This window comes from Aotus nancymaae, unplaced genomic scaffold (genome assembly GCF_030222135.1).
Source record: "Aotus nancymaae isolate 86718 unplaced genomic scaffold, 86718_ANA_hifiasm-v0.15.2.pri h1tg000155l, whole genome shotgun sequence".
In the NCBI taxonomy this organism is placed as follows: domain Eukaryota; kingdom Metazoa; phylum Chordata; class Mammalia; order Primates; family Aotidae; genus Aotus; species Aotus nancymaae.
The window spans coordinates 4963901-4973602 of record NW_026988570.1 but is presented as its reverse complement, the minus strand read 5'-3'; the positions used below and the strand labels follow the sequence as shown (position 1 = coordinate 4973602).

The window sequence follows — 9702 nt, the reverse complement described above, 5'->3', positions numbered from 1 at the left end:
TTCTCTTTACAGACTTTAAAGGTGTTACTTTTAGGGACATCCTTGGGGGATTTCCTTGGTGTTAGTTTCTCCCGACACTGTGGTGGTAAAAGCTTTGAGGATCACATCTCAGGTTCACTTATATTACACTTATTCAATACATTTCCATCATCTATTAGAACAAGAAGCAATATAAAGCTTTCATCTGACAAACACAAACCTGAAATGATGCTGAGTTGACCATTTATTGTTAGTATCACCCACTAGCCTGAATACTCTCTCCTTTCAGAATGGAACATTCAAGAGTGTGGGTTTTGCTCATATGCGGGATTTTGCCGTGACGAGAAAGAGGACGCGTTGGAAGGAAGGACACATTTTAACACCAATATGTATTTTGAGATTGGACACTGGATGATTCCATAAGAGAGGCGGCTGTGAAGAGAAAGAGGATGCATTGGAAGGAAGAATGCATTTTAACACCAGTAGGTATTTTGAGATTGAACGCTGGATGATTCCATAAGAGCGGCGGCCTAATGTAATGCTTAAGAGCATGTGTCCTGAGATCACACTTCCTGGTGTGGCCCTGGATCTGCCACTTACTAGCTCTGTATTCTTGGCTGAGATATGACTTAAATCTGTTTCCTTATCTGTAAAGAGTAGATAATAATAGTCATCACCTGATAGAGTTATGATGAAGAATATGTAAGACAATATTTATTAAGTTCTCTAAACAGTGCCTGGCATATAAGACATGCTATGTAAGTGTTGCTAAATAAATGTGACTGTGGAAAATTATACATACACAAAACGAAAACAAACAGCCATTCTTTATTAAGAATTGACTGAGATTGTATAAGACTCGAATGGATAAAAAAGCTCCAGGTCCAGGAAAAAACAAGCAGGCAATCCTAAGCTCCCAAGTCCTCTGTGCTTCTGAGGTCAACCTTTTCTTTAATATGCAAACAGATTCCGTTGCATCTGCATCCCATACACAATATCTAGAGAGTCATGGCAGATTAGGCCATGCTGGATTATTGCTTACTATTGTCTGCCTACAATCCCAATATGTCTCTTATGCTACCTTTGGCTCTTCACTGTCCTATTTATTTTTGAATTTATTCATCTGGCAAGTACGAGCATGAGATGCTGCTCTGCTGGCACAGAGGTAAGCAGTGTAGAAAAGAGCACATACACAAAGAAGTTCCAGATAATGACAGGTGGTGACAATGACATAAGATGGTGACATGGTGGCATGACGTGGTGTGGGCTCTTTGACATCAGGTGGCTCAGGGAGACTGCTGGGAAAGATGACATAGAAGAGAAGACATGGGTGACAGAGGGGCCCAGGAAATGGCAACAGCTCGGAGCTGGGAAACCTCACTATGTTTGAGGGACTGAGGGAAGGCCAGGAACTGGAGGGAGAGAGGGGCAGGGAGGAGGTCAGGAGGGAGCACAATTTGCAGCCTGTGGCCATGGCATGCCCTGGCTATTCTGTGCAGCTCCCAGTAAGACTGGACATTTGCCTTTTCTTCACTCTTCCACAGCTCTGTCATTACATGGCTACTGTGTTAGTGAACACTTTGCAAAAGTTTGGGTAGTGCAGAGGGAGAAGAACTTACAATGGAAAGCTAGTACTGTCACTCAGGAATATTCTTCCCTCATCCTTACCCAGCATTTCTCCCTGGCTTTGCTTCTTCCTCTTTTCCTGGTTTCCTCTGTGTTGCTAGATCACCTCTCCGCTTCTCACTTCTCTCCATCAGACAGCGTCTTGCAACACTCATGCCCCCACTACCTTCTTATGCAAAGCTGTTCTCCCCTCTCCACTCCCAGGGGTGGGTGCTGGGCCTACTTCGCATGTCTAAATATATAAGGCCTCTGCTAAATAAGGAGCTGTCCACTCTTAGCTATGTATGAAACTAAATGAAGTTTTAAAATTATTTAGAAATTTAATAACTACATTATTTTATTTCTTTTTGTTATTTCTCAAACGTATGCAGAATCAAATTGTTCTAATCTTGCTCCTGTAAACAGGATAGGAGAATACATTTCCTCATTATCTAGAACAGACATTCAGGGCTCATGCTCTTTATTGGCTTTCTCCCAGATTTGTATTTAGAGCTGGATACATTCAGAGCAACCTAGATGCAATATTACCTGTAGCAAAATTGAACAAATTACTTACTTTTAAAAGCCTCCCCCAGGAAGACCCTGTAAAGGTTAGGCTCCACTGTGGAAGGTAGTTCTCCTCTCCAGAAGTAAACCACATGGCATCCTCACAGAGAAAAAATCACGGTGAGACAAATTCATGGTAAAAATACTAGGGTTCTGTTTGTGGCACAGAAAACTTGGAGGCAGTGACCCTGTGCAAGTTGCTGATAGCTTTGAAGGCTCCTCCTTTTTTGAAAAACTATATAGGGCAAGGGAGTATTTCCTAAGATCTGGAGGCTGCCTGTGAAGGCAGAGTTCTGGGGGGGTGGGGGACAAGGGATGCAATTGAGTTGATATCCTGGCCCACCCAAACTTTACTGCATGCCAGTTTGCATGTGCAGCTTGAGGACGGTTTACCTGAGCCCAGGTGAGCTGCACAAAGCATGCCATTCTGCCTGGGGCCAGGTGCAGTCTCATCCCAGAGCCCATGAACAGGACTGGGTGTTGCCCTTCAACTGCCGCTCACAGGACCCTTGAGACAGCCCTCCCACCTGCAGTTGCTCTCAACTAGGCTAACACCATTAAACAGAGTTTCTACAGGACAGTTCTGTCTTGGTCAGGTGCTTGGCACACAAGGACAGCTGTGAGCCCACAGAAATCTCTCCCTGAACTGAGGCTTTGGTGTATTCTCCAGGAAGCAAGCAAAATGCCCGTCTCACACTTCCACGTCTCTGTGTCAAGTATTTACATTTCATATTGATGTCTAGATGCCAGGAACACTTGTTAAAACATAATTATTTATGTATTATGTGGAAACCGAAGCTTCATTATTTCAAGAAGCTGCAAGCCTGAAAATTGTATTTAAAGTAATGCACACTGACAAGCCATGTCTTTGTCCATATCTTTTTTAGAAGATTTATGGTGCTCAGGATGAATTATACCCATCCCAGAGCTGGCCTTACTTTTATCAAATGTATCAGTGAGGCCACTTGGCCACCTATATATGGAAAATGGTACAATTTACTTAGCATTAACAGGGGAATTTTCTCGCAATGACTGGCATAACCAACTTATGACCCACTTTCCTCATAAGGACCCCTCTAAATATTAAACTAGGAACCATGCATCAGAAGGTCAATCAGTGCAATGTGTTGAATAAAATGAATGGTATGTTATAAATGACACTGGGTAAAATAAGTGGCCTATAATTTGCCAATTAGATAGTGAGTATTCAGCAGTCATCACACAGCTATGTCTGACTTTAGTTGTAAGTGCTGGACTGTTTATACAGACAGCAGTGAGCCTAATGGAGCGTGGCTGCATTAAACAGTGCCAAGGGGTACATGAGGTCATGGTTCAGCTGCCAGGCACACTGACCATGCAACTGATCCCTGGGCTGAGCAATGAAGCTCATGCAGATTTTCTGCTGAAAGGCAGAGGGCATGAATGAATCTGATTCCATTGTATTGCCAAGTTGCTGCCTCATGGAATCTGCTACATTGTCTTAAACACTTAGAGGCTGTTAATACCAAGTGAATAGAACACTCGACTGTCAGATTGCTGTATTTAAAGAAAACACATGCTGTATTTGCGGAATTTCTACATTAGCAAATGCTTTCCAGTGTGAGATTTACTTTAATTATCATTGAACCAGCATTTCAATTTTTTTTTTGATATACTTCCATTTTAAAAAGCCAAACTCAGGATTGGCATGGACTGACAGGCCAGAAATGAATTCCTAATGAAAAGGACTAAAACTAACAGTTAATAAAGGAGCATCATTAGAAGAGACATCAGGACTTCATAATGTAAACACAGACTCAAAAGGGTTGTGTTAAAAATATTACCTGGCAGCAGTGACTGCTTATAAAACTCTACTCTGGGCTGGGCATGGTGGCTCATGCCTATAATTCCAGTACTTTGGGAGGCCAAGGTTGGTGGATCATTTGAGGTCAAGAGCTCAAGATGAGCCTGGCCAACATGGTGAAACCCCGTCTCTAATAAAAATACAAAAATTAGCTGGGCATGAGGGCGCGTGCCTGTAATCCCAGCTACTCGGGAGGCTGAGGCAGGAGAATCACTTGAACCCAGAAGAAAGAGGAGGTTTCAGTGAGCTGAAATCACAACACTGCACTCCAGCCTGGGTGACAAGAGCAAGAGTTCATCTTAAAAAACAAAACAAAACAAAACAAAAAAACTGTGGCTACATACAACTTCTTTATGATATGTAAATACATTAGTGTTTTCTCCAAAGAGTCCCAGGGCATCAGATTTTATATTCATTCTACTTATCAAGTACTGTAGAGTGGAGTCACTTGACAGGTTTCAGAATAGTCACTATCAACACAGTTATTGGAAGTTATGTTCCAATAACTTCCGAAAACAAACATCAAAACTTCCCTAGGAAGAGGCACTAAACACTGGTCATTTAAACGACCATCTGACCATCCACAGGCTGCAGATGGAGCATGCAGACATCGGGCATCTGGCAGGGATGGTGCCCACAGCTTTTGGTGGCACAGTCTGTCAGCACAGCTGATGTGAACACCCCGAATTTAATGTCCTTGCTTCTGGCCATACTGTACCCTTGGCACACACAGTTCATAGGGATATGGAATTATCAGACAAAGGTTATGTAAAAGTGCCACTGTTGGAAAAGTTTCCATGCAGAATATCACAGTGTCTGATGCTGTTCTAATGAAAACAAAGTCTGCCTTCACAGACACTGTGTTTAGCCTTTTGGAAATAGCAGTAGACAAGACAGATATGGCTCAGTTGTTGTCTCCATGGACCTCACTGTTTAGAAATGATTCCAGGGAATTGAGCTTGAATCTTCACTTTTGAAAAATGTGTAACAGACAGACTGTACTGATATTAGCTGTTAGAAACATCAGAAGACAGTTTCCTCTTTTGTATTTAGCTTCCATTATTTCCATTATAAACTCTTCTACATCACAGAGAATATAATTAGTGAAACAAACAACATAAATAAGAAGATAATTAGTTTGTAGGTAGTAATGGCAACATTAAGGTTTTTATATTAGTTGGGACCATAGGCAGAGTGGTTAAGGGTGTGTGTCCCAGAGCAATGCCATATGGGTTCAAGCACTGGTTCAAATACTTACAAGACGTACAACTGACAGTTTTCTTAAGCGTTCTGTGCTTTTGTTTGCTTGTTTGGAAAACGACAACAATAATAGTATTTCCTTCCTATGGTGGTTATAATCTTTGAATGAGGTAAGACATGTAAAGTACGGTACCTGGAACACAATAAGTACTCAATAAATGTTGGCCTTTATTACTTCCTTATATTTTATTTATGTCTTATCTTGGCACCAAATGGGAAAATAATTGTGCTGGAGAAAGCATGCTGCCACTTTGAGATATAAGGCCACTCATAATGAGCTCTTGAATCTCTCACACCAACATTTGGAGACCCCACTCTGCACAGATCACAGATGGGCTCCACTTGACTTATATATAGCAGTGCTATGAAATAGGGCGGGAAGGATACTGCTGGTGATAATGATGGCAATTAAAATGGCAGGTAATGTGCTAACTAGTTGCAGTGTTGTTAGCACTGCTAAGACGAGAAAAAAAACAGTGAGAAAGATTTATCCTCTCAGGCATAATGTTGCACCTGTTGGAGAGACTGCAAGTACTGTAACAGGTTAGCACGAGAGATTTCTGCCAGATGGACATCCTTTAGCTTTGGTAGAATGGGTGGTGCTCTACCAAACATTATCTCCTATGGGGTGAATTGTGCCCGATAAGGGGAGCATCTAGTTCTAAGGAGTGCGAGGGGAAGGAGGTTTGTCCAACTCTCACTTGTCTCCAGAATGAGTTTTGTAAGGGTGTCTTTTAAAGTCCAGTTCATGCGTTTGATCCATCCAGAGCTCTGGGGCCGGTAGGCACAGTGTAGTTTCCACTGGACATTTAGTGCCTTACTGACTGCTTGAGTAATGGATGAGGTGAAGCCTGGACCATTGTCTGACCCCATGACAACTGGCAGCCTGTACTGGGGAATAATTTCATTTAATAAAATTTTTACCACTGTGGATGCAGTCTCATTTCAAGTGGCAAATGCCTCAGTCCATCCAGAAAAAGTATCCACCATCACCAGATACTTATATCTCGCCTGGTGTGTTTTCATTTCTGTGAAGTCTATTTCCCATCTTTCTCCTGGGCTACACCCTCAGAGGCGGCGGCCCAGTTCGGGTCTGAGAACTTGTCTGGTGTTTACTTGCTCACAGGCAGTGCAACTATCGGCTGCTTGTAAAGCTAAGTCCTGGAGGCAGGGGATTTTGAAGTGGCCCCGCAAAAGCTGGGCCAACTTGGTTTCCCTAGGTGAGTGGTAGAATGAAGTTGGCTAACTAAGGCTTGCCCAAGGGAAGCAGGCAGGAAAATTGTCGAGTCTGGGAGGATCCACAATCCATTTTGGTCTTTGTTGGCCTGAAGATCCAATGCCTATCTTTCTTCCTCTGGAGAATATGCTGGATGGTCGGGCAAGTCTGGCTGTGGGTAGGTTACGACTGGCAACAGAGTCAGTGGGGTGACAGGAAGCATAGCTGCTTCTCGGGCTGCAGAGTCTGCCTTCTGGTTTCCCCAGGCAATGGTTGTTTCTTCTCTTTGATGTCCTTTGCCATGTATTACAGCAACCTGTCAGGGAAGCCACACAGCCTCAAGCAGGGCCAGGATTTCTTTTTTGTTTTTGATAGTTTTTCCTGTGGAGGTAAGTAATCCCTCTCCCAGCATATGGCCCCATGCACATGTATGGTAGCAAAAGCATACTGCCTGTCAGTGTAGATGTTTATCTGTTTGTCTTTTGCCCAGCAGAGGGCCTGGATGACGGCTATCAGTTCAGTTTTTTGTGCAGAGGTGCCAACCAGTAGCACTTGAGCCCAAAAGGTATCGATCTCAGTTGTGACAGCTGCTCTGGCTGTCACTGCTTCCATCAGTGAACAGAGTGGCGTCCGTCTGTTTCAGAGGGGTATCTTGCAGATCTGGTCTACCGGTCTCAGTGACCTCCAGTATTTCTTGGCAGTCATGGCTGGGAGTGGAGAAGTTTGGGTCCGGAAGCAAGGTTGCTGGATTCAAGCATCGTGCAGGATGGAAAGTTAGCCTGGGCTGATCCAGTAGCAGGCTCTAGTACTGTAAGATGCGTGAGTTTGACATCCATTTTTCCTGAGGCACTTCTGAGCACAGTTTCCACTGCATGGGGTGCCGTAAGGGTCAGCTCTTTTCCCAAGGTTAACTTGTCGGCTTCCCAAACCAACATTGCAGTAGCTGCTACTGCCCACAGGCAGCTTGACCAACCTGCTGCTACTGGGTCCAGTTTCTTGGAGAAGTAGGTGACTGGCCACCCCACAGTCCCAGGGACTGGATGAGGACTCCCTTGGCTATCCCTTACCTTCACGGACAAACAAGTGAAAAGGTTTTGACATGCTGGGGAGTGCCAAAGCTGGTGCTTCAGTGAGAGCCTTTTTTAGGTTCTGCAAGGCCCATTCCTCTGTCTCAGTCCAGCCCAACTCCTCACCTCCACTGGTTGCAGTGTAGAGGGGCTTTGTGATTTCTGTGAACCCCGGAATCCAGAGGCGGCAGTACCCTGTGGCCCCCAGAAATTCTTGCACCTGTTTTTTTTGTGGTGGGGGTTGGGATTTGTAAGATAGCCTGTTTTCGAGCATTGGAAAACACCTGCTTTCCTTGGGTGAGCTCGTACCCTAAATAAAGCACCCTTTGGAGGCAGAGTTGGGCCTTTTTTGCTGAGACTCATTATCCAAGTCCTTGGAGGAGACACAGCAAGTCTTTTGTATGTTGCAGACAACTGTCAACCATTTTGTAGCCAGTAGTAAGTCATCTACATGCTGGAGTAAGGTGCAGTCTGGATGACTGGCTCAGAAAGGCACTAGGTCCCATTGGAGAGCATCTCCAAAAAGGGTAGGAGAATTTTTGAACCCCTGGGGTAAGTGGGTCCAGGTAAGCTGGGTGGTGTCTCCAGAGCTTGGATCTGTCCATTCGAAAGCAAAGATTGGCTGACTGCTGGGGGCCAAAGGAATGGCAAAGAAAGCATCCTTTAAGTCCAAAACAGTGTACACTGTGTCGTTTGGTGGGAATAGGCTGAGGAGGGTGTATGGGTTCGGGACAGTCAGGTGGACAGTGACTTTCCACTTGTTGACCTCCTGTAAATCCTGGACTGGCCGATAGTCATTTGTACCAGGCTTTTTGACTGGGAGGAATGGAGTATTCCAAGCCGATTTGCACAGTCTTAAAATATCTGCATGCAGTAGTTGCAGTATGTGGGGACTTATGTCTTCGCTGGCTTTTTGACTCATAGGGTACTGTTTCACTTATATGGGCAGAGCTTCGGCCAATAGCTCTACAGTTACTGGAGGATGGTGTTTTGCCGGTCCCAGGGGCTTTATTCCATCCAAACATGGGGAAACTGGGCCTGCAATTCCAGCAGGAGGGAGCTGTTTTCTGAGGCTACAGCTGGGGAGTTTAGAACCAGGAGGTATTCTTCAAACAAGGGGGTTGTCAATAAGAAGCGGGTGGTTGATGAGTCCTGGTCCTCTAAGGTTAAATGTGTTCCCTGAATTGAGAAAGAAATAGAGGCTATTATGGAGTAAATTTCTTCCCATTAGGGCATATGGGCACTCTGGGGCCACGAAGAAGGAATGAGTCTTTTATGGCCCAGGTTTACTTCTCAGGCTTTTGTGACTGGGTATTTGCAGATAGTCCCTGTGGCTCCTTGAACTATCATTCTTTTATTTGTGACCTGGCCCAAAGGTATTTTTAATACTGAGCGTTCTGCCCCAGTGTCAATCAAAAATTTTACAGGGTGACCCCCTACTGTGGTGGTGACCATGGGCTCCTGGGGACCAAGAGAAAATGAGCCCCGGCCCCATCAGTCTTCCATTTCTTCCATGGCTAGGAGTTTTCTTTTATTTTTGGTTTTTCGTCTTTTGGGTGGCACTCATTTTTCCAGTTTCCTGTCTGTTTACAGTAGGCACACTGATCTCACTGCAGTGGAGCTCAGGCCCCCAACTGATGATGGCCCTTGTTCTTTTGGTTGATTTGTTGGGGAGGGGGGTCTTTCTCGTGCCTCCTGAAGGGTGGCTACCAAAATTTTTGCCTGCTTTTTGGAAGCTTTATCAGCAGCATTTTCTCTATTATTAAACACCTTTTGGGCTATTTCTAAAAGCTGTGTGGTATTCATTCCTGCAAATCCTTCCAGTTTTTGTAATTTTCTCCAGATGTCTGGGGCTGCATGGGTTACAAAAGCCAAATTTAAGGCATGGCTATTTTTGGGTGCAGCTGGATTAAATGGAGTGTAAATATGATAGGGCTCCTGGAGACACTCTAAGAATGCCCTGAAGACTCATCAGTCCCCTGGAACACTTTCATGGTCTTAGATAAATTTATGGGTTTTCATGCAGCTCTGTTAATACCTATGAGAAGATGCCAGTGAAAGTTGTCCAAAGACTGCCTACCCCCTGAGGAATTAGGGTCCCAGTTGGATCTATCACTAGGGAAAATTTCCTCCAACTGGTCCTTGGCCTTCTCCTCAGACTGGCC

General features: G+C 44.4%; 1 long non-coding RNA gene across 1 annotated transcript in view; it reads right to left on the bottom strand.

The window, feature by feature from the left end:
- Positions 1–355: 355 nt before the first annotated feature.
- LOC105732245 (uncharacterized) overlaps positions 356–9702 on the bottom strand; it is a 58160-nt gene continuing 48813 nt past the window's right edge. Inside the window, exons 3-4 of the long non-coding RNA XR_001110940.2 lie at positions 1937–2000; positions 356–626 (exon numbers count right to left, since the gene is read on the bottom strand). This is a non-coding gene — a long non-coding RNA (uncharacterized LOC105732245). The remainder of the gene's footprint in view (positions 627–1936; positions 2001–9702) is intronic.